This window comes from Myotis davidii, unplaced genomic scaffold (genome assembly GCF_000327345.1).
Source record: "Myotis davidii unplaced genomic scaffold, ASM32734v1 scaffold97, whole genome shotgun sequence".
In the NCBI taxonomy this organism is placed as follows: Eukaryota; Metazoa; Chordata; class Mammalia; order Chiroptera; family Vespertilionidae; genus Myotis; species Myotis davidii.
The window spans coordinates 2434355-2458301 of NW_006289392.1; the positions used below are offsets into that span (position 1 = coordinate 2434355).

Below are 23947 nucleotides of genomic sequence, written 5' to 3' on the forward strand. Positions count from 1 at the left end.
TAAACATGAATGGCTAAAATGATTGTCAGCCATGGGGGGAGAAGATGGCAGGGTTGTATGCTGTGCTATGCTTGATGATGGGTGGTAGCAGTTTTCACTGTATCTCAAGAAGCATTGGCACAGTGCTAGGCACCGAGCGGGCACCAAATGAGGATTTGTTGACTCTCAGTTGAACGGTGCTGGTATTAAAATGTAGGTCCTGCCAACCCTCTATAGATATAGGTGTACAGAACTATCTGGATCCCCATCTCAGCTGATGCATTTGTGGGATAAGCAAGCTCATGTGGCTTTCTGATAGAGACAGGCTATTCGGGGTGTGGAAAATGCAAGAGGCATTTTATAGTTTCTCGTGCTATTCACAGCTCATTTTATACAAAAGGAGCAGTCAGGGGGCCGAGAATGAATGCTACGTTTCAGTGAGGTGTCCAAGTACAATGTCCAGAGGCAGTTGGAGACACTCAACTGGAGTGTCTGGCTGGAGCTCAAGTTACAGGAGGCAAGGTGGACTGTGGAGGCTGGAGAGTCCAGGGCCACACCTGAGCCTCAGGCAGGCCCAGGGGAGAGCGGACTGGGGGGCGGGGGAAAGGGAAGGAAAGGTACACCATTTAGGAAGCGAGGGAAGTGAGAGTGTCTAGGACAGTGATGGCGAACCTTTTGAGCTCGGCGTGTCAGCATTTTGAAAAACCCTAACTTCACTCTGGTGCCGTGTCACGTATAGAAATTTTTTGATATTTGCAACCATAGTAAAACAAAGACTCATATTTTTGATATTTATTTTACATATTTAAATGCCATTTAACAAAGAAAAATCAACCAAAAAAATGAGTTCGCGTGTCACCTCTGACACGCGTGTCAGAGGTTCGCCATCACTGGTCTAGGAGGAGAGTCAGTGCTGTCAAGTGCCAAATGCTGTGGAGGATGAGGGAATGGCGCTCCCAAAGATGTATTTGCCCTGGCCCAGAGGTAGGGCTGCAATAACGCCAGAGAATAGAAGGCTAATGGAGAGGCGAGGATTGCAGAATGTCAGAAACTCAGTGGGCAGTAGGAGATGGAAGGAGGGGGAGACACCGACAATTTTGTCTGTGAGTGGAAGGCAAAATGTAGAGGTGTGCGGTTAAAATAAAGAGCTCCAAATGTAAGGCTTCAAAGAATACAGAAAAGGGCTGTTGAAGAGGATGCCTTACAGGAGCCTGGATTTATGTTGGGTTCTGAAAATGAGACGTGGCTGGGCGCAGAGCAGTGGGTGGAAATTAGGGTGTGCACAGTTGCCTCGGTAAAATCCGAAGCCCCCAGGTTAGTAACTTGGTTTGAAAAGCAAAGCACTCTGAGCACAGGGCCAGTCAGGAAGCTGTCCTTAGAGTGGGACCTAGTGCTTTGTGCCTCCAGTGTCCTTTGAAAGTTGAAAGAAACTTAAACACTGTAATTAGTAGCAATATCAGCTCACACATGCACATTGCTCAGATGATTGACAGCTAGGCTCTGGGGGGCGGTGGGTGTCAGAGAGACAGACAGAGCCTTGAGCTCCCTCACCTGTGAACTGCGCAATGATACCCTTTCGGAGGGCTGGCGTAGGGCTAGGCTAATGTCTGTAAGATCATTTAGCACTAGTGACCAGCACAAGGTGACCACTCAGCTACTGTCTTTAATACAACGATCAAACCACCAGCTACATATTCCCTTTTGGGAGGGAGAAAGCTAAAGTAATTAACCAAGGCTGCCCAGTCAGAATGGAGAGGATGAGATTCCAAACTAGTTCTTCAGGTGCCACAGTCTGTCTTCTTCACTGGTTTTCCCTCCTCCCTCCTTTTAGTGGGGAATGTTAAATGTTCCCTCCCACCTTTGTTAATGACTGCTTATGGGTTGGCCAGTAAGCCGTGCATAGTCCTAGAGCTCTCTCTCTCTCTCTCTCTCTCTCTCTCTCTCTCTCTCTCTCTCCCTCTCCCTCTCTCCCTCTCTCCCTCTCTCCCTTTGCACTTGTTCAGTGGCATCAGTGGGAGTGGGGTGGAGAGAAGGGTATGAAGATGAATAAGGCAGAGATTCTGTCCCCAAAGTGTCTACGGCCCAGGATAGTGGGGAAGTACTCTGTCGACAGGTAATTAAAGTAAAATGTGATAAGTACCAGAATAGACTATAAACAGAGTGTGGTGGCAGCCCAGCCGAGAGAGAAACTCCCTCTGGAAAAGCTGGGCACGGCTTCAGGAGAAGAGGTGACGTTCACCTTGGATCCTAAAGAAGAACCAACAGTCATCAGGTGGAATCAGAGAACAGGCATTGGGGCAGCGACAGGACGCTGAGCCAGGTCCCGGGCAGCAGCGTGACGCTCCAGGGCCGGAGCAGCCTCGGGGCTCGGGCTCAGCTGCTCGGCAAGGAAAGTGCAAAGTGAGGCTGAAAACCAGGGCAGAACCAAGTTGTCAAAGTGGCGTTTCTGTGGTGGCCAGGGCTGGGCTTCATTGATGGGTGATGGAAACCAGCAGATGTCTTTGTTAGGGATAGGAGCAGATTTAAAATACTTTTTCTCTATTTTTTGGTAACAGGTCTATTGAGATATAATTCACATACCATGCAATTCATCTATTTAAAGTGTACAATGCAATATTGAAAAAACATATATACTTTTCCATTGATTTCAGAGAGGAAGGGAGAGGGAGAGACAGAAACATCAATGATGAGAGTGAACCATGGATTGGCTGCCTCCTCCATGCCCCACACTGGTTACTGAGCCCGCAACCCGGGCCTGGTCCCCGACCTGGAATTAAACCATGACCTCCTGGTTCGTGGGTCGATGCTAAACCACTGAGCCATGCCAGCAATTTTTTTTTTGTACTCCCCAAGTTGCTCAACCAACCAACCCACAATCAGTTTTTGAACATTTTTATCACCCCCAAAAGAAGTCTCATGCCCTTTAGCACTAACATCCACCTGGCCCCCCACATTCTGCCAATGTCCCTCCAGCCCTAGGTTACCACTAATCTGCTTGTTGTGTTTATAGCTTTGCCTATTCTGAACATCCTATCTAATAAAAGAGAAACATAGTAATTAGCCATATCTCCGCTACCCTTCACATTGGCTAATCAGGGTGATATGCAAATTAGCTGCCAACCAAGATGGCAGCTGGCAGTCAGGCAGCTTGAAGCAAACATGAGGCTTACTTACTTCAGTGACGGAGGAAGCCAACATTCCCCGCCTGCTGCTGCCGGCCTCTGAGCTTGCAGTTTGAAACATTGTTACAAATATAAAATCTAAACAAACTCCAGAAACCTACTTTCAGCCAGCCAGGATCTCAGGGCTGGAGTTGAAAAAGTGTTTCGATTATAGAACCCAAACAAACCAGATACCTGCTTTCAGCAGTGAAGGCCTCAGAGCTGGAGCCAAGCCTGAGAGCTAAAGCTGGCCCAGAATAAAAAAGTAAAAAAGAAAACAAGGAGCAGTTGGGAGCTTCAGTCACCCGCCAGCCTGAAAACAGCCCTCAGCCACTCACCCAGACTGGCCAGGCCCCCCAGTGGGACCCCCACCCTGAAGGGTGTGTGACCAGCTGAAAACAGCCAACAGCCCCTCACCCAGGCTGGCCAGGCACCCAAGTGGGACCCCCACCCTGATCCAGGACACCCTTCAGGGCAAACTAGCTGGCCCCCACCCATGCACCAGGCCTCTATCCTATATAGTAAAAGGGTAATATGCCTCCCAGCACCGGGATCAGCGGAGCCACGAGGCCTCCCGGCACCGGGATCAGTGTGACAGGGGGCCCGAAACACCCTGATTGCCCTGCGGCTCTGTGTGTGACAGGGGGTGGGGCCACAACTTCCCTATCCGCCCTGCTCTGTTCGTGACAGAGGAAGGTGCCCCAACCCCCCGCCATGGGCCCTGCTCTGTGTGTGACGGGATAGAGCCATAACCTCCCCATCGACCCTGCCCTGAGTGTGACAGTGGCAGCGCCCCAACCCCTGATCAGCCCTGCTCTGTGTGTGACAGGGGGCGGTGCCCCAACCCCCCAATCGGCCCTACCCTGAGCGTGACTGAGGGTGGCATTGCAACCGCCCAATCCACCCTGCTCTGTGCATGACAGGGGGCGGTGCCCCAACTCCCCAGTCAGCCCTGCTCTGAGCCCGACCAGGGACTGCACCTAGGGATTGGGCCTGCCCTCTGCCACCCGGGAGCAGGGCTAAGCCAGCAGGTTGTTATCTCCTGAGGGGGTCCTTGACTGCGAGAGGGCACAGGCTGGGCTGAGGGACCCCCCCGCCCCCAAGTGCACAAATTTTTGTGTACCGGGCCTTTAGTTTCATATAAATGGACTTCAATAGACATTTGGGTTGTTTCCACCTTTTGGCTATTATGAACAATGCTGCTTTGTGCAGGTTTTAGTGTGAGCATATGTTTTCATATTTCTTAGGTATACACTGAGGAGTAAAATAGTTGGGTCATATGGTAACTCTACATTTCACCTTTGAGCCTTTTCCAAAACAGCCGCATATTTTACATCCCCTCCAGTCATGTACAAGGGTTCCCGTTCCTCCACACCCTCCCCACACTGGTTATTCCCTGCCAGCTGTGTTTTTCAGGAGGGTTACTGGGGAGCAGTTGAGAAGGCAGCGCAGGGAGAGAGCGTTAGGAGGACTTGACCACGGCCCGCATGAAAGACGATGGCAGAATCGGCTGCCCATCTCGCTAATATTGTTACCGACTATGAACTTCTTGACTTAGTCTCTTATCAATTTGCAAACGGGGAGGTGACCATTCTGCCTATGAAGAAGCCTCCACTACCCTTACATGGTCGGCGACATGTGCCTTCGGGGCCCTGGTAAGCCAACAGGAATGGCTTTCAATCTAAGACTAGCTTGTTTGTCTCCCGGGCCAGATGGTTGGGGCGAGAACTTCCCTAGGTCATTAGGTGACCAGCGGTTACCTTGTCTTGTCCACGGGGACAGCGCGCTCTGGGCAGAGAGGGAGGGGAAGGCTCCCAGCGAGGTGCTGTCTGACCTTAATGTGAAGAAGGTCGCTCCCAGTTCAGTCCTTGCTGCCTCCGAGGCTCTGGGTCAGCGGGTCCCGGCCTGCAGCAGGGGCCAAGTGGGGGCTTTCTTCCTCCACTTCCTCCAAGAGGGCTGAAGCTCACCCATAGAGCCCTTTCTCCACACTCAGCTGGGGCTCGGACACAGCGCCACCACTGAGTCTCAGCTGGGCCTCTGCTCATTCGCCCAACACTGACTGGTCCCAGCCAGGCGCTGGGCCTGTGCTAAGCGTCCAGGGTGCACAGAAGGGGCAGAGCTCCCGCCCCAGGGAGCCGCATTGCATGGAACCTTCGTGAGGGAGGGAGGGTGCGAGCGAGCGTCTGTGAGTGTATGTGTGTGTGTGTGTGAGTGTGTGCATGTGTGTGTGTGAGTGTGTGCATGTGTGTGTGTGTGTGTGTGTGTGTGAGTGTGTGAGTGTGTGAGTGTGTGGATGCTGCTTTGAGTGCAGCGAGGCACTTGCTGTTGAGTCAGGTAGAGCTGTGCTCAGTAACCTGCGCTCTTATCCACATCAAAGGGTAGAGAGCACTTTCCTCCCTGAAACAAAACGGAAGGGAGTGTGCGATTCCTCCAGACACAAAACCCCCGGGGTCTGAAGCCACCTTCCTTCTAGCTCCATCCCCCCAGATACCTCGTCTGCTGCACGACAAAGGGAACGGAAATTGTGGGTCAGCAAAACCCGAGGTTTAGACAAATAAAACACACAGCAGTGCAATAAAGCCTTTGTGTAAGACAAAGACTCGCGGCCAAAGCAGGAGGCAGAAAGTGCGGGATCACACACGCGGGGAAGCGGTGCTCTCGCCCAATTACGGTGCGCTCTCGGGTTTGTGTTGACCTCGCTGATTTCAGTCAGCTTCAGCACCTCCCGCCTCACCGCCAGGAATCAGAACCCCGGGGCTCTCTGTGCTCCCTGCGCAGAGGCCCCCTGATAAGGCTGTTGCGGGTGCGAGGCCCAGCGGGTTGGGCGGGGGGCTTTCTCGGGCTGGCATTGATGCAAAGCGGCGAGGAAGCGATGGAGCCACGCACAGGGTCTGAAGAAGGGCCCTGAGGGGTGGGGTATGACTTGGGGAGACTTGGACACTCGCCCCTGTTTGTCGCGCGCACGCTGTGACCCAAGGGCAGCTGCTGGGAGGACGGACAGCAGGTCCACCTGGAGGAGCTGCCCCTGGGAAGCTCCGCGGGGACTGAGGTTTCCTTGAGGAGGGCGGCGGCTCTGTCACTCCAGGTCTCTTGGGCAGAACGGAATCTGCATGAGGCAGGGTGGCTTTTCTCTGCTGTGGTCACTGGTCTGTTCTCATGTCTAGAAATGTGCCTGGTACAGAAGGGACACAACACCTGTTTTTAGAATAAATAAATGCCAGGCACCCTCTTTTTCAGAGGTTCCGCCCTGTTGGGGGGGCACAGAGTGTTAAGCCATCTCTTCCTGGAGCGGGTGATATGAGGGACTATTCTGGGCTCCCGGCTGCCCTAGTAGCTGGGGGTGGGGGAGAGGGGGCGTGTGAGTGGGAAGACAGATGGTGGAGGAGCATCAGGTGGGTCAATTAGCTTGTACTGGAAAATGCAGATGCTCGTATACATTTCACCCCGTAACCCTCCGCTGTTCCCAGGGGCAGGAATGGAACCCTCCCTTTGGAGTTTCTTCCACGGGTGAGCCCGCAGGCATGAGTTTTAAATGTCTTTCCTTCTTTGAGGAGGCTACCCATAACACTTCTTTATTCCTATCTAGATGCTGGTGATTTGTAAAATTCTTGGTTTTAATCTCTAATATATCAGTTTCCTCCTTTGCAAAATGGGGCTCATACAGTTGCTCTCATAAAGAAGATGGGAAGAGTGAATGAGCGTATGTGCATAGAGTCACCAGCACATGGGACATGCTCTATGGATGTAACTGTCACTTCTCCCACAGCTACAGCTGCAGCTGCGGCGCTGGAACTGATCACTGCTTCTAAGTACAAACATGAGTCTAGCTTCGCCCTTCGCGACTCAAGCCTGAGGCCTGAGGAGGCAGTCGAAAGGGTGGGTAGTTGTTGCCCATGGCTGGGACCAGGATGCGTCCTGCGCTGGGCCGGCACCTCCTGGTAACAGAGAGGTTCCCTTCCAATCCCTCGGCAGGCCCAGATCCAGCCGCGGGTCTCCTCAGGTGGTGGTGCCATAGCCTGGGCTGTTCTCAGTCCTCTCCCGTGAAATCGCTTCTCCCTGGAAACCAGGTCCCACCACCTTAGTGCTTCCTCAACTTGCGTAGGTCCCCTTGTGTCTGAAGCCACACAAAGACCCGTTGCCACTTCCTGCACACAGAGTGGCCATACATTTCAAATTGGACTTGGTGTTGGATTCGGTGTTGCTTTCAGGTGGAAAAGTCCGTCGGAGAGCCTTGTGGAGAGGCAGTGGAATGAGGTGGGGAAACACAGGCTGTGCCGGGCAGGGTCTGGCAGGCAGTGGCAGAGTTAGGTTGCCTGGGTTATCATTCCCATCAATCCCTCACTAGCTGTGTGATGTAGCACGTGCTCTGAAATATCCCTCCGTGTTATATTTCTAGTCTAGAAAACAGTGTGGTGATTCATTCGATAAATATTTATCGATCAGCTCTGTGCCAGGTACTGTTATCCTGGGTATTTGCAAGGATTAGATGAGCTAGTGGCTGGGTCAACCTTAGAATTTGCTCATAGACAGCATGACACAATATTAGCTATTGTTGTTATTTTAAATGGTTCAGATGCCAAAATTGTGAAACTTCTAGTACCTGTCACTGATTCTCTTTTGTTAACGAGAATATTTAGAATTGGAACTGTCCAGAACAGTCTAAGCTATCTGGTCAGTGGATCTGTCTACAGCATTAGTTGAGCACCCAGCAACTCGAAGGTCCTCAGTAATGACTTGTGGCTTGGGTCTTCCATTGCTCTGTCCCTAATATATTCCTAATGCCTCTCAACCGAGTCATCACCTCTGCATTTTTAGGTAAAACCTCGCTATTTCAGCTGCAGTATTGATGACACCACCTTGTAAGTATGCTGTGCTGAAATCTCACCATTTTAAAATGCTTTTGAGATACTGTACCACTCTTGCTCCATGGCGGGGGGCCCGGGCCTGCTGGGAGTGTGTCTAACGGTGATGCTAAACCCCTGTGACTTTATATAACCATGTTCGGTTTCAAAATTGGGAGGGTGATCATCTAGCCCGTGTCTCTGACAGTCGGATCTGGGCTCTTTGCCCAGAATAGCTGTTAAAAACTCACCCAGCCACCCACCCACTGAAGACTGTGAATGAATTTGGGGATTCCAGGTCTACCACTTGAAAGGGAAAAGGCCAAGTAGATGACTGACTTCAGTTTTCTCTGAGAGAAAAAGTGGCAACAACATATATTCCAAAGAGAAGCATGAGGGTGGCACAAGTGCCTAGTGAAATATGTGAGCGTCTCAGTAAATACCAGTACAGGCGCGGGCAAAAGTAGGCTGACAGTTGTTCGTATGGAAAAAGACACGCAGACTACAATGATTACAGGAGCTTTATTAACTCGGAAGAATGTCACGCACCACTATAAACCTATTTTTGCCCATCCCGGCATTACTTCTCTTCCTTCTCAGCTCCACCCTCCCCACCCCACTGCCTTCCTTGGGCGCCCGCTCATGCTCCCTGGGCTGGATCATTACCCGCCACCAGGCCTGAGCTGTGGAGTGTGTGTGTGTGTCTGTGTGTGTCTCTGTGTGTGTGTGTTAGCGGAAGGGAGTGTGTAGGGATGACATGGCGCCCAGCTCCTCTCTGACGTGTCCTGCGGGAGGAGCCTGGCCAGCAGCCCACGTGGCTCACACAGCACCAGGAGAGAAACACAAACAAAGCGGAGGCTGTTCTGCCTGTCAGCCTCCGGGACCTCGCGGAGCTGGGGCGGGACTGCATGGCCGCTGCTGGGCCGCAGTCGGGCTCATCGGGACAGCCACAGGGACCTATGCTGGGCGGTCCGCAGGCTCCGCACACGGAGCACAAGCAGATCAACAGGAGGGTGGCTGCTCTGCTTGTTTTTAACCCCTTCCCCAACAATTTTTTTTGTTCAAAACGTTTCTTTTTCAGACTAATTTTTTTATTTTGGTTCTATATAGTATTTTTGATGCTGGTTATGAAAACAGTTTGTAACTCGTCTTCCTATAAACCATATTTTTTTACCATATTTTCTTAGTATACTCGTCGACGACTGAAAAAGAACATTTTGTGAAAACGAGTATACACGTTTCTGCCGGGGAAGGGGTTAAAGGGAAGGAGCAGCAGAGAGAAACGAGGGAGGGAGGGTGGGGAAAATGGAGGCAAAAGAAAAAGGAAAAAGAACACGGAGAGAGAGGAGAGAGCCACGGTGCAGGGCCGCTTCGGTGGAATGGCCGCCGCGGCCGGGCTTTGGTTCTGAAAGGACTCGTGCCCTTTGGGGATCCATGGCTTCCCCAGGTGGAGGTAAAAGCCAGCTGTAATCTGGCTCTTCATGGTGCATGTCTATGTTTGTGCGGGAGCTAGGCGTCCGAAGGAGGAAATGCAAATGGCACGCAGGGCTCCGCGGAGCAGCTTCAATGCCCTCAGCACCCCTCTGGTCTCTCCCCTCACGCCTCTCGCCCTCACCATTCCAATCCATGGCTGATGAGGCCCATGCCTCTGACACTGACCGGGACTTCTCCTCCTCACACAGCTGGGGCGAAGTGCTCAGGGCGTCTGTGTGTGTGACAGTACAGGAGTGAAGGAGGTGGGTGCAGGGGTACATGGTTCAGATAGAACAGCGGTTCTCAATCTGTGGGTTGCGACCCCTTTGGCGGTCCAACGACCCTTTCACAGGGGTCGCCTAAGACCATCCTTCATATCAGATATTTACATTACGATTCATAGCAGTAGCAACATTACAGTGATGAAGTAGCAACGAAAATAATATTATGGTTGGGTCACAACATGAGGAACCCAACCATAAGGGCCAGAAGGTTGAGAACCACTGAGATAGAAGCTACATTGCTTGGGCAGGCTGTAGGCACACTGGAAGTCTTCCAAGACTAAGGGGAGAAAGGTGGAGAAAATAAATAAATCACAGAGGAAAACCACCCACACCCACCAGATGTTGCTTCTGAGCAAAGCCTCGCAGGAGGAAGGGAGGATGCCCAGAGTGGCAAAGGAGGCATGTCTGCGAGGCTATTTGAGGTTAAAGATAACTCCCTGCGTGCAGGCTGTGTTCCAGGCGTGAAGAGCAGAGCCAACACTCACACTCGGGGAAGTGTCGTCTGTTAGGAAAGTGTGTGCAAGTGTAGAGTTCAAACACAATGCGACCATCAGCAGTAACTACCAGCAGCAGCTTCCTCCTGCTCAGATTCATAGCGACTCTCTGGAATGCCTACTTACAGAAGCCGCGTGGCACGGCAGCGGGGGTGGGGTGGGGTGGGGAACGCGTTTGAGGTCTGACCCCTGCTGGGGGGCCTTTGGGAGTCCAGTCTAGGAAGATGGCCAAAGCAAAGTTCTGGGGCAGCAGCACTGCCCCTGGCTGGAGGGGGAAAGCCCAGATGGGCGTGGCAGGTTGGAGGATTACTGATCAGTGTAAATATTTGGAAAACTTTTGCTGGGTGATCCAACAGTTGGAACATTTGTAGGGGGAGAGAAAGAGTAGTTGGTTCATTTAAAACAGCATTTTAAAAAAATCATGTGTGTATAAACTCCAGGAAAAACAACACTGTTATGGTACAGTACCTGGCTCAGCTGGGAATGATACTTACGAGGAGCAGAGTTCGCCATGCCAAAATATGCTTATTTTTTTGGACACTGATTATTTTAAAGAAACCAATGATTCAGAAAGAACCTATGACACCCTCCCACCCCCCGCCCCCGCAACTGCCTAAAAGAACTTAGCAGAGGACCCGCTCCAGGAAGGGAGCTATCATGGCAGACAACCATAGTTTAATCTGAACTAGTGTGACAGTCAGGAAGGAGCCCAGCGAAGGCCATTTGATTAAAGTCCTCCCATGCCCAGTGTTAAAGATGGCCCAGCAAACATTTAGTTCCCAAGCATTTGCACCCATCTCCATACGAATTGCCTTCTGTCCTGGAAGTCCTAAACCACTCCCTCCTCCTCCCTTCTCCTCAGCTCGAGATGGTGTATAAGCCTCAACTGCCTGATCTGTCCGCTGGCCCATGCTCTTATGGACCCCATATGTACCTACATGACACATTTGGTTATTTTCTCCTGTTAATTGGTCTCCTATTAATTGGTCTCTTGTCAATTTGATTCTTAGAGCAGCCAGAAGAACTCTGAGGGGAAAAGTGTTCCTCCCTCCCATACTCAGAGTCTATCACAGACTATTACTTTCACCGCAGATGCTTACACTGGGAGGATGGGGAGAGGTAGCAGGGAGAAGGTGGCAGTGTAGCAGAGAGCAAAACCCTCAGCTGCAATAATGGGGATTTAGTAGAAACTGTCTGACACTGAGAGCTCGGGAAACAGCAGCACGACCGTGCTCCTTAAGAGTGGAGGGAAAAGCCAGTGGGAAGTACTAAGAGTTGCGAGAGGTTCCCTCTGTGGGACTGAAGAGGTGGAGAGGGTGAATCAGAGGCTGCTATTGTTGGATGTGAGTCTGTTAGTACAGTCTATTTTTTGAAACTGGTGCACAGATTACTTTGATAAATGATTAGTAAGTGTTAGCTATCATTACAGAGCTGGAATGGGTGTGAAAGGTTTATCTTGTCTATTCTCTTGCCTCTAGCCAGCATAGTATCTAAACTCCCGCCCCGGGTTGGCCATATCACAGGGCAAACCCGGTGACTCTGTGGTGCCGGCAGCTGTGTGACACGGGCCCAGGCAGTCTCCCCTATTCCACAATGACCACAGCGATGGCGAATGTCAGGGCCAATCCTGGATACAACTGTCAATAGGAAAAGTGGCTGTAATAGTCTTTCTATCCCTGTGAAAGGCTGAATAGTGCCTCCCAAATAGGTCCAGGTGCGAATCCCTGAAACCTGGAAATCCTATATAAAAAGAGCTAGTATGGTAATTAGACCGAACAGCAGATGACTGTCCAGACGACCTTCCAGACGAAGCCGGGGCTGCGAGGACCGAGCCCCTTGCACAAATTTTGTGCATCGGGCCTCTAGTGTTATATAACAGAAGGATTTCACAGATGTGATTAAATTCAGGTTCTTGAGATGGAGAGAGTATCTTGAGGGGCCAGATGTAATCACAACAGTCCTTATAAGAGGGAAATGGGATGTGTCAGAGTCAGAGATAGGAGATGTGATAACAGAAGGAGGGGACTATAATGAGGAACTTTGATGATGGAGGAAGGGGCTACAAGCCAAGGAATGCTAGCAGCCACTGGAATGTGAAAACGTTAAAGGATTCTCCCCTCGGAAGCTACGGAAGAAATCAGTCCTACTAACGTCTTGACTTTAGCCCAGTGTAGCTGGCTTTAGCCCTCTCGCCCCCAGGAGGGTAAGAGAATGCGCATCTGTTGTTTTAAGCCACTTGACATTTGTGGTAATTCGTTACAGCAGCAATAGGAAACCAGTGGGATCCTGAAGCATAAACATTTCTGTAGTAGCCTGGGTTCCCAGGCCTTCCTCTTCAGCCTCTACCACATAAATCAGGTCTGGTAACCAGGGCCTCCCTGGGAAATGTAAAAATGTATTTGCATTAAGGTGTTATAAAGTGTTATATATTTTTCCAAGAAATTTTACATCTTGAAAAGAGATTCCAGGAAGAAGGTCTCAAGGGAAGAGAGTTATTTCTTCCTCATATTTGTATTTCTAGGACCCAGCACAGGGCCTGGTAGATAAATAAATGCTGAAAGAATAAGTGGTTAAACGCATAAACAAATAAATGACTGAGTAGATAGAGACCCTAGGTACAAAGGAAGATTCCATCGCTCTTCATTCATCAAATATATTTAATACTCTGTCCTGTTAAGAGAGGCTTCTTGTTGCCTAATTGAAATCCCCCAAGATGAATCTTTTATCCTTGGTGGATTTAGTGAACATTTGGTCATCAAACAAAATCTATTAAGTTACTCTTAGTTTTTTTGTTTTGTTTTGTTTTTTGTTTTTTCAGGCTTAATAATCCCAATTCAATGAACTGTTCATATAAGTGTTCTCTCTGTCATGGTCAGAGCAAGCCAGTTTCCTTGATGGGTTTTGCTTGGGCTCCCACCACATGGGCCTGTGTTGGGGCAGAGCTTCTGCTATATCTAGTTCTCTAATCTGCGGAAATTTGCTTAGGGACTGTGGACAGTGGGACCCCTGGCTTTGCTGTCAGGGATGTGCTGGGAGAGAGTGAAACCTGAGTCTGATGGGGATGGGCCTGTGGCCTTGGCCCATCTCTGTGACCTGTGGAGACTACACAGTGCACGGTTCAAAGCATGGGTGTTAGCCTCTGATGAACCTGCACGCTAAGCCTGGGTCTCTCACTGACTATGTCTGTCATCAAACTCTCCAAACTTTACTGTTGTGATGTCTAACTCAAGGCCATAGACCAGTAGTTCTCAACCTTGGCTGCACATTAGAATCACCTGGGAATCTTTTTAAAATCCTGATTTCTGGGCCTCATCCTCTGGAAATTCTGTTTCTTTGTTACTAATGTTGTGGCCCCACCCCATAACAAAGAAACATCCTCCCAGGATGAGGCCCAGAAATCAGGATTTTTAAAAAGATTCCCAGGTGATTCTAATGTGCAGCCAAGGTTGAGAACCACTGCCGTTGACTATTGTTTGGAGGATTCAATCAGGTGATATAAATAGCATCCTTAATTGTGCCTGGTACAGGTTAATGCTTGCCACATGGCCACTATTATGGTGCAGACGCTGGGAAGGGTGTGGCAAAACTTGTTTTTCTCCTTCCATGACATCCAGAGCGATTTGTGAGGCGGGGGATCAGGCCGTCTTGGGCAAGGAGTTGCAGCATTCATTCATTCGTTCATTCATTCAGCCTAGAGGCACTAATCTCATTCCTCTAAAGGAGTTCTCAGTGTAGCAGGAAAGTATATAGATAATTCCAGCTTTTGTCTTTGAGATGGGGAGGTATTTGAATGAGTCTTAGAAGATGAATAGCCTTTCTCTGGGAAGAGATAATGGCATTTCAAGCAGAAGAAACAGACTGTACAAAGCCACCAATGTGAACAGCATGATGGGTCCAAGGAAGGGGGAGCCATGTTACTTCTGTTCTCCACGTTCTAAACATGCGGTTTGATTGCTTTTCTTGAGCTCCGTAGAGTTGGGTGTGACAGTGTGACCATGTGACAATGAGGTGTGAGCAGAAGTCACGAGTGCCACTCCTAAGCCAGAGCATTTCATACTGATGCAAAACGGTCCCAAACTGTCTTCTCCTTTATTACAGTGACTGGTAATATTTGAAATGGTGGCTGCTCTGTTAGTCCAAAGTCTAAGGTGAGGAAAAACGGAACAAAGTCCCCAGCTCTATTCTATATTCTTTTATTCTCAGAATAATAGCCTTTGTTGTTCTAAGTCACTAGGACCTTAAGGTTGTTTGTTACTGAAGCGTAACCTAGCCTATCCTGATTGATAGAATAAATAGAGTCTGGAGAAATACCTTTTCCTCCTCTTCTCCAGAGACTCTCCAAAGACACACAGAGAGAGTTGAAGAGATAAGAGATAAGGTTAAATACATTTCAAGGGTGGCTTTGAATGGGAAATAGAAAAAAAATGAAGCCTATTGATGTGTGTAAAGTCACAGTTTCCATGCATCTCTTTGCCTTTGGGGTCGGAAGGCATTGTTCAGGCTTTGGCTTTAAGTATAGGTGCCTGTGTTTCCCTTGGAATCGCTGCCTCTCTGAGTCATTGCCCAGCACCAGTAGTCTGGGTTCCCAGGACTGAGGTTCAAGGTCATTCTTTATAATAAGGAGGTCTCCCCTCTTTGCACGGTTCTCTGCCCAGGGTGACGTGCTTTCACATATCTTATTTCTTTGATACATCACAACAACCCGGTGAGGCTGGTGCTATGATTAGTCTGATTTTACAAATGATGAAATGGGAGGTCAAGGTCAGAAAGGTCACATGACTTGTGCAGGATCACACAATCAGTGCATTTTAGACACAGGTTTCAATGTGGTGTGTGCTCACACCAACTTATGAATTCTTTCTGCTCAACTGCTTGCCTCCACCTCCTCCTTTTCTTACCCCGAGGTTGGTTTAGTCTGCCATTCTAAATACACTCAGAAATACAGAGTTTTCAATTCATAGTAGTGATGGCTTCAGGAACAAAGCTTGAAAAATACCAATTCATAGGAAGTTTTCCCCAGCCATCAGCAGGAATGGTTACATATCCATTTTTAATATATCCACATATACTGCTTCAGACCCACACAGACCTGGACTTTAGCTTTGATGAACTTAGTCTTTTCTATTCCAGAGCTTTCACTCATCCTGGAATACCCTGGACTGTAGCACACTTGCACCACATCTCTTTGGTCCAGCTCAAATGCCTCCTTTACCATGGAGCCTTCCCTGATTACCTGGAATCTCCATGTCCCCGCAGCACATACTTCTGGTTTGGTTCTTATCTGACAGTGCTCTCTATTGTGGTTAGTTGTGAACATGTCTGACTTCCTCACTAAAATGTAAGCTCTTGGATAATAGAGAGTGTGGCTTACTCATTTTCTTGGTGTAGCAGATAAAAGGCACTGGGTTCTAGTCTCGGTTACCACGAGCTAAACTCTGTAGTCTTTGACAAATCGTATAACTTCTCTGGGCCTCAACCTTCTCTTCTGGAAAATATGAGAGTTGAGATACAGATTTCAAAGGTCTATGACCTGCCCCTCCCCCAATATATGCAAACATTTATATCTATAGGAAATACCTTTAGAGAGAGATGGACCACAATCTTCATCAGATTCTTAAAGGGCTCTGTTATCCAAGAAAGTTTACAAACTGATACATTAAGGACTTTCTAAGTTTCCTTCAAACTCTAACATTTTAAGAATTTGTTTTTAAAAATCCATCAATTCGTAGAGCAGAACAGAGAGCCCAAAACAGACCTACACCGACAGTCATTGGGTTTTTGACAAAATTGCAAAAGCCACCTAACGAAGAAAATAAGTCTTTCAACAACTTTTTTTTTCCCCTGAAACAACTGGTTACTTATATAAAAAAATAATCTACCTTGACCCCTGACTCATACCACACACAAACATTAATTTGAGATTGACCACAGACATGCGTGTAAAAGCTAAAACTCAAAAGTGTCTAGAAGAAAACCCAGGACAGCTCCATGCCTTGGGAGTGGGTAAAGGCATCTTAGAGCACTGACAACAATGACCGTAGGAAATAATTATTATAAGTTAGAATTTGTCAAAATCAAAACATTTTGCTCAACAAAAGACATAATTACGAAAACAAGCCACCCACAGACTGAAAGAAAATATTTACAAAACATAATCTGACAAAGAACTGGATCCAGGATCTATAAAGAATTGCTACAACTCAATCATGAAAAACAAACAGGATAACCAAAACACTGGGAAAACATTTGACAATTTCACTAAGGAAAGTTCACAAATGGCCAATAAGCACATTAAAAGAAAGGCTTGAGATACAAGCCCACGTCCATTAGAATGCCTAAAATTAAAAAGGCTGAAAACATCAAATGTTGGCAAAGGCGGGGAGTAGCTGTAATTCTTGTACATTGTTGGTGGCAGAGTGTAACCACTTTGAAGAAAGACCTGTTAGTTTGTGTGTGTTTTTTTCCCCAAAAAACTAAACATAAATCTATTTTATGATCAGCAATACGACTCTTGGTTATTTATCCAAGAGAAGTAAAAGCATATATCTACAAAGGGTCTTGCAGAGGAATTCATAGCAGCTTTATTGATTACAGGCCCCAGCCTGGAGGCAGACCAAGATGCCCATCAGCAACAGGAGCATGGACACGCCGAGCGCTAGCGCTCAGCAACAGAAAGGAACAAACCGCTGAGACGGGCGTCAACATGGATGAATCTCAAAAGCGTTCGCCTTGCACTGTGGAAGAAGCCTTATACAGGAGGTACATCCTGTACCGGTCCCTGTAGATGAACTTCTGTAACAGGCAAAACTAATACACTGTGAGAAAAATCATAACCGTGGTTGTTTCTGTACAATGGTGGATTACACAGGTGTAGGAATTTATAGAACTCATTGAATGATACCTTTAAGATTTGTGCATTTTGTGGCATGTAAATCTTACTTCTCCCCCAAAATGAGCCAACCATGAACAAATATTGCACTGTAATGATATGCACGCTGAAGTGTTTGAGGGTGAAGTGCACTGATGTCGGAAATGCATCCGAAAATATCGGATAGATTGCTGGAGGGTGTAAGAGAAGGCTATATGGACAGATACATAATACACGAATACAGCAAAATATTAATTGTAGAATCTAAGTGGTGGCATGTGCTGTGCAATTCTTTCAACTTTTCTTCTGTGTTTGAAAAATTTCTTAAAGAAATGTTGGGGGAAGAATTCTATCAGTCACGAAGCCACCAACTAACCAATCAATTAGTAAATTAGCTAATACACTGGGGCCTTGACTTACGAGTGTCCTGACTAACGAGATTTTTGAGATACCAGCTGTCTCTCGGCCAATTTTTTGCATTGAGTTGATAGAGTAATTTGAGTTAACGAGCTCCTTAACGAGCTCGGTCTCAGAACAAATTAAACTCGTAAGTCAAGGCCCCACTGTACAGTGTTTCCCAAACTTTACTCATTTGGATACTCCCTGTATCATTATTTTCAAAAACAATTTACCTAAACTTGACTCACTTTAAAATTTATAGTCTACCTTCACCTCATTGTGAGTAATAATATCTGTGAAATGATGTATAATGTATTAGTTATGTTTTTTACAATATACATTCATATAAATATCTAAACATTAACTTTAAATGTTTACTAATCCACCCATTGTAAAGGTATTGCACTCACCCCAAAGTGTGGATTTCACACGTTAGAAGCTCGGATCTCGTCATGTGCTGGGGGGACTCGAAGCAGAACGGTGGTCCCTGGTCTGGAGGAGCCTTGGTGGCAGCCCCATAAAACTGCAGAAGATGGGGAGACGGACTGGGCCACAGGAGCAGCAGCCCCAGTGGGACAGAAGGGGCTGCGAGATGTCGGCAGCAGGCCTGGCCCCGTGAAAAGCAAGGGCAGGAATCATGGTGACCCCCGGGCCAGTGGTCCGTCTCCTTGCTCTAGACAAGTGGGGAAGAGGCTCTTTGAAGTCTCAGGAGCTCAGCTGGATAGGCCCTCGGATTTGAAGCTTAGCCACAAGCTTTTGAAGAGGAGAAAACACACGCACACACCAGCCACCTATTCGCAGGCCCCCCCGTGGCGCCCACCCACCCTCCACTCTCCACCTATTCCACTCCTCTCAATTGTCAATTAAAATAAACAGCCTGGTGTTCTGAGGCCCGGCTTCAATCTCTCTTCTCTGGGAGGAGATGCACAGATCCCTGGCAGCGCCCGAAAGTCCTTGCTCAACCTTTTTAATATCTGCACAAAGCAATCAAACCCGATAAGATCTCGCAAAGGCGAGACCACTCTTCTGTCCCTGGGACGAAGCTTATTAGTCTGTGGCCCCGTCATCAGAGTTATTGTGCCATGTTAAATTTATTGGTACTATCTCACCTCATTAAATACTTAAATAGACCTGACAGGACAGAAAAACGGGCTTTTTAATTTTTTCCCCTGGCCAGAGGGAGCTGTGTTTCCCGCGTCCCAGTTCACCTCTGCTACAGCTGCTGGCCAAGAAACAAGACAGGCCCCCGGCTCCTCCCCCCGGCCGGGCTCGGGCTGCAGGTGAGAGCAGCACCCTGAGGTGTCACAGCTCTGTTCACGCTCTTGCTGTGTCCCCCACCCTGTCTGACCAATTTCCTAGGAGGAGCTTGTGGGCCAATTAGCCAGGACACTGGCTAGAAATAAAGGTCAGGGTGACTCTGGAGAGGGTATGGAGGGTATGTGTGTGTATGTGGGCAGTAAAACAGCCCATCCTCAGGGCTGGGCCTGGGGCCTTTGGTTAGCAGGTAGCCCGGTGTCCAGGGCTGGACAGTGGCCAAGGTGAGGATTCCCCAGATCAGAGCCGGAGAACTTGGCAGGCTGGCAGTGCCCTGCGGGGACCCTCTAGCCTCAAGGCCTCCAGCAAGTGAATGTGATGAGAGGGGGCTGACTCGGTCCCATGCCTCCGCCAGCCCCGGTTGCTTGTGTGTGTATGGTTTGGGGATAAGGGGGACGTTGGAATGGAAATGAAGGACCTGCAACCTAGAAAATGTTCCTTAAAGAGTTCCATCAAGAGGCTGATGATTTTATCTCATTCATCAGGCCAGTTTCCTCCCCAGCCAAGGTGATTTGGGACACAGCCTCACTGCATCCCTCCTCTCCTCATAGCTCCACCTGCAGAGCAGGCCTCTTCTCCAGCTGTTTCCCTCGCCCAGCACAGGTCCTTGTTTGCACCTTGTTAATAAGGTGGGCAAGGGGCCAGGCAGCCGCTCTCGGGCGCCTTCCGTTCCTAATGCCCTAAATGGCCATGACAGCGCACTTAATTTCCATTTTAGTGCAGCTGCTGGGGAGACATCGCAGGCCGAGACCTGGGGCCTGTGCTGGTATCTTCAGCTGTGGCCATCAGCCTCCCTACAATTAGACACGACCTGGAGCCCGTGGTCCCGCAGCGCCAAAGCTCCTCGGACTTACATAACTGTCCCCCGTTCAGAGTTCCAGGCTCTTTATAAGCTCTGTGTCTCCCAGCGTTAAAACAGCGACAATCCCGGGCCCACCGGGAGGGAAGGCCGGCCCAGACCCGCTGGGTAATCTGTGTTATCAGCCTAGACTAGTGTGGGACACCAAACACCCAGGGCGTGTGCAGAGAATGTAGGTGGTTGACTTTTACCCCCGGGGAGCGTGGTCCTTCGTCTCATTTGGAAAGTCCCCTAGTAGACTGGTGAGGTGAGGTGGTCCTCAGCCTGGGACAGGGCTTCTGCTGCCAGCAGTGCACGCGGGAGCCACGTGGGATGCTAAGTGGGCGGAGCTGTGGGTGGGCTGTGGTGGAGTTAGAGAATGTCACCCAGGAGGGGACTTGGAGGGGGCAGAGAGTCTGCTGTGGATGGGATATAAAGGCCGGTTTGGCCTGAAGCACATGGTGGGGGAGGGGAGGGCAGAGAGGGATTAATTGCTGCCTGGGTGGCAGCAAGTCTTCTTTTGGAAGCTGCAGCCTCAATATCTTTAATGACTCCTCCGTGGCCTTAAGTCAAGGGCGAGTACACACTGGGGGTCAGCAGCTGAGGGACCGGCCCTGGGTGGGCTGGCCGAGGACGGGTGAGGGTTGGAGAGTCATCTGGGCATGCGTGGTGCCGGTTCAGATCAGCCTTTCCTCAAAGACTGAATGATGAACGGATGATCATTCCAGTAGGAATCAATGATAGAGCGCCTTCAGAGGAGCCCCGCCTTTTCTGGCCCATTGCCCTGGTTAGTCACTGGCTCGTGGGGAGGGGGGAAGCCCAGAGTGGGGGCTCCTTCCCATGGTACATGGTACGGGACAGCGGCACTCAGCCCTACACACCCGTGCGCCTGTGGGAGGTGAGCTTCCCTGGTTCTCCCCTGATGGGTCTGGCACGCTCTCCTGCAGCGGGGCTCCAAGCCCGGTGGCTAGGACTCGCCAGAGGTGTGGGGAAACTCTAGTTTCCCACAGAGGTGTGGAGTCAGGGCTTCAGGGCAAGTTACCTGCGCTTTTGCCAGGCTCTCCAGGTGCTCCTCAGGTGTCCGGCGTTTGGGAACCCTCCCCAGGCTGACTGTCCTTCTAAGTGGGGCCCGCTCAGCCATTGCCTGCCCCCCCCCCCTTCCAGTTTTCAAACTTCCAGGGCTGGTGACTGCATATTCAAGTTCCAGAACTTGTTGGGAAGGTGGTAGAAAAAAAAGCAGAGAATGGTCTGAGGTGTGTTGTGTTTTACTGGGACATCAGTCCCTCCTTTGGGGAGGATGGTATGCAGGTAGGAATCACGGAGTTCCGTGGGAGAGGAGGGGTTTCAGGCAAATGGCGCCTCCCCTCTCTGAGTAGGAGTCTCCTCATCTGCCAGGGAGGGGCCGGGGGAGAGGATGATTCATATCCCTTCCCTCCTTGACACTCAGGGATTCTTTCATCTTCAGGGCAACTGTCTCCACCCCACATGGCCTGATCCCAGGGAAGGTATTTCTGCTTCTAGGAAAGGGGTCACTCTCACATGTGTAGCCTGTGGCCTCTCTCTCCCAATGAGTCAGAGGTAGAGTCTTGAAGCAGGTCACCTCCTCTCTGCCCACGGAAGCCACAACAAAGGTCTGCTCTGGGCTGCTGGGGCCTCTGGCTCGCTTTCATGTGGCCTTTTCTTCTCAGGCTGGAGAACTTCTTTGGCTTCCTGCTCCATGGCTGACCCCCAGGTGGTCCTTCTCAATTTATTGATTATAAGTCTTGCTCTCAGAGGCAAATATTTACCCCTTTTATTCCTTATGATTTTATTGCCCTCAGATCAAAGTACAGGACATGCTACCTTTTAAAAATATATATTTTTATTAATTTCAGAGAGGAAGGGAGAGGAAGAGAGAGATAGAAACATCAATGATGAGAGGGATTCATTGATTGGCTGCCTCCTGCACGCCCCCCACTGGGGATCAAGCTGACAACCTGGGCATGTGCCCTTGACCAGAACAGACCCCGGGACCTTTCAGTCCGCAGGCCAATGTTCTATCAACTGAGCCAAACCAGCCAGGGCAGGACACTCTCTTAACAGATCTTATGTACCTGAGTTCTCAACTACCGTAAGGTATTGGTAAGAGCTGATCGCCAAGTTTCTGTGTCTTACGCTGGGTCCCAGGGCCAGTGGGTTTATGAGTGACATCTCACTGAGAAGTCCAGGATGCCTCAGGGTAATTGCCCTTAAACAACAAATTGCTATTTATAAATGACCATGGATCGACATCTGTCATCGTCTAAGAAACATGGTCTTTGGGAGAAAAGCTGAAACTCTGGACATGACCACACTGAGTCCAATTCAAGAATTATCTGCCGGTGGGCACCGTGCTCCCGCCATGGTGCTGGCACTGGGGATGCTGGGAGACACCCAGAGGAAGGAGATATAGATCTGTCCCCAGAGGAGTTCGCCTTGAAGAAGGGCAGGCCCCATCAATCAGTCAGCCATGGGAGGCTGGAAGGGAGTCGTACCTGAAACGGGCGAAGGAGGGAAGCACACTTAAAAGAACCTTCAAAACTTGAACTCTAAAATCTAACCCTGCACGCCCTGGCCTGGTGGCTCGGTGGGTTGGAGCATCCTCCTATACATCAAAGGGTTGGGGGTTCAATTCTGGTCAGAGCACATACCTAGGTTTCTGGTTCAACCCCTGGTTGGAGCAAGTACAGGAGGCATGTACAGGAGACAATGTTTCTCTCTCACATCAATGTTTCTCTCTCTCTCCCTCTCCCTTCCTCTCTTTCTAAAAATCAATAAAAACATACCCTTGGTGAGGATAGGAAGTTAACCCTGCCCTGTGGCTGAGTGGGGCTACAGGTTTGAGCTCAGTATATTGGAAACTATTTGCTTCCCTTCCTTTAAAAATGTTGCTTCTATTACCCAGTACTTATGTACAAAGGGTAGGGGTCTTTTCAGTATTTTATGAGGACATAGCTTGATGCAAGCCGTGCATGGCACAGGCCTTTGATGGTGGTAAATTCCATGGCTTTTTGTTTGTTTGGGGTGTTTTTGTTTTTGTTTTGTTTTTAATATCAACTTTGTCAATAGCCAAAAATAAAGAGGTTTGAATTTGGGCGCAGGAGGTTAAAAAATCTGAGTGTTTATGCCAAATTTGCTGATCCCCTAAATCATTCCTTGAGTCAAGTATTGGTACTTTGATATAGTGGCTGATAGACTAATGATTAATTCATTTATTTATTCAATAAACACTAAATGGATTTCCTTATCTAAATTCTTAATTCAAAAAAAAAAATCAAGATGGATGTTTTTCTTCCTTCTAATTCCTCTTTTCTTGGTTTCCTTCCAATGCAATTAAGAGGAGGTAGAGAGAGCCAGGGGAGCGATGTCTGGCGGGCCTCCCCTGGGACGCATGCTCTTCCCAAGGCCGCTCCCCAGGGACGAGGCCTTGAACGTGGGGAGAGAGGGCAGTGGCCTCTTGGAATCCGACTTTCTCTCCGTTTTTGTCCTCTTCTCTGTTCCTTTGGTCTCCTCTGGCTTCTTTGTTCTCTGAGGCGTTCAGCCTGGGGGTGGGTGGCAGGTGGGTTCCCCGACCTGGTATCTGAGCTGCCTCCTCCCCCGTAACCCAGGGAGCTGAGAGCTGCGGCTGCTCCTGTCTCCTGAGATCCCTTTTAATATTATTTCATTTCTTTTAACCTTTATTAAGACAAACATTGAGCAGAGAACAGTCTACACTCCCCCCAGAGACACTCTCCATTTTGATATTAAAAAACAACACAAAAGAAAACCTAAGCCCACCAACCTGAGGCCCGGAGGAGAGAGAGAGGAGAGGAAAAAAAGAAAAGGGAAAAGAATATCCTAGAGATATTTTTACCTTCAAAGATCCATCACTCCTTATTGCATATCACAGACATGCCTGCAATCTCATCTTCCTACAATTCTCCGTGAAATAAGTGTAAATGGAAAATAATACCCATTTTGAAAGTTCAACAAAATGTCTTTATCCACCAAATGTAGCCCCAGCTGTCTCATTTTCAGAAACAAAGCGTGCTTTTAAATAGCAGCTCGCTACCCAAATAAACAGCGGCAGCTCCACCCAGCCCGCATCGAGCTGCTGGGGGCCCTTGTGATGGCCCGTCTCTCAGGACAGAGTTCTGTGGAGGCCAGCACCCCAGCCCAGCAGCCCATGGGGAGGGAGAAATGGCGGAAGTCTGCAAACATTTAAAGCACCAACCCTGCCCCCCCACCCCCCCACTCACCTGGGAGAGTCACCTGAGCTACCAGCTCCCTCTGGACCAA

The 23947-nt window shown here is 49.2% G+C and overlaps 1 long non-coding RNA gene across 3 annotated transcripts in view; it reads left to right on the forward strand.

Annotated features, from left to right (window-relative positions):
* Positions 1 to 23947, forward strand: part of LOC107182761 — a 53717-nt gene that overhangs the window by 27024 nt on the left and 2746 nt on the right. The window lies entirely within an intron of this gene.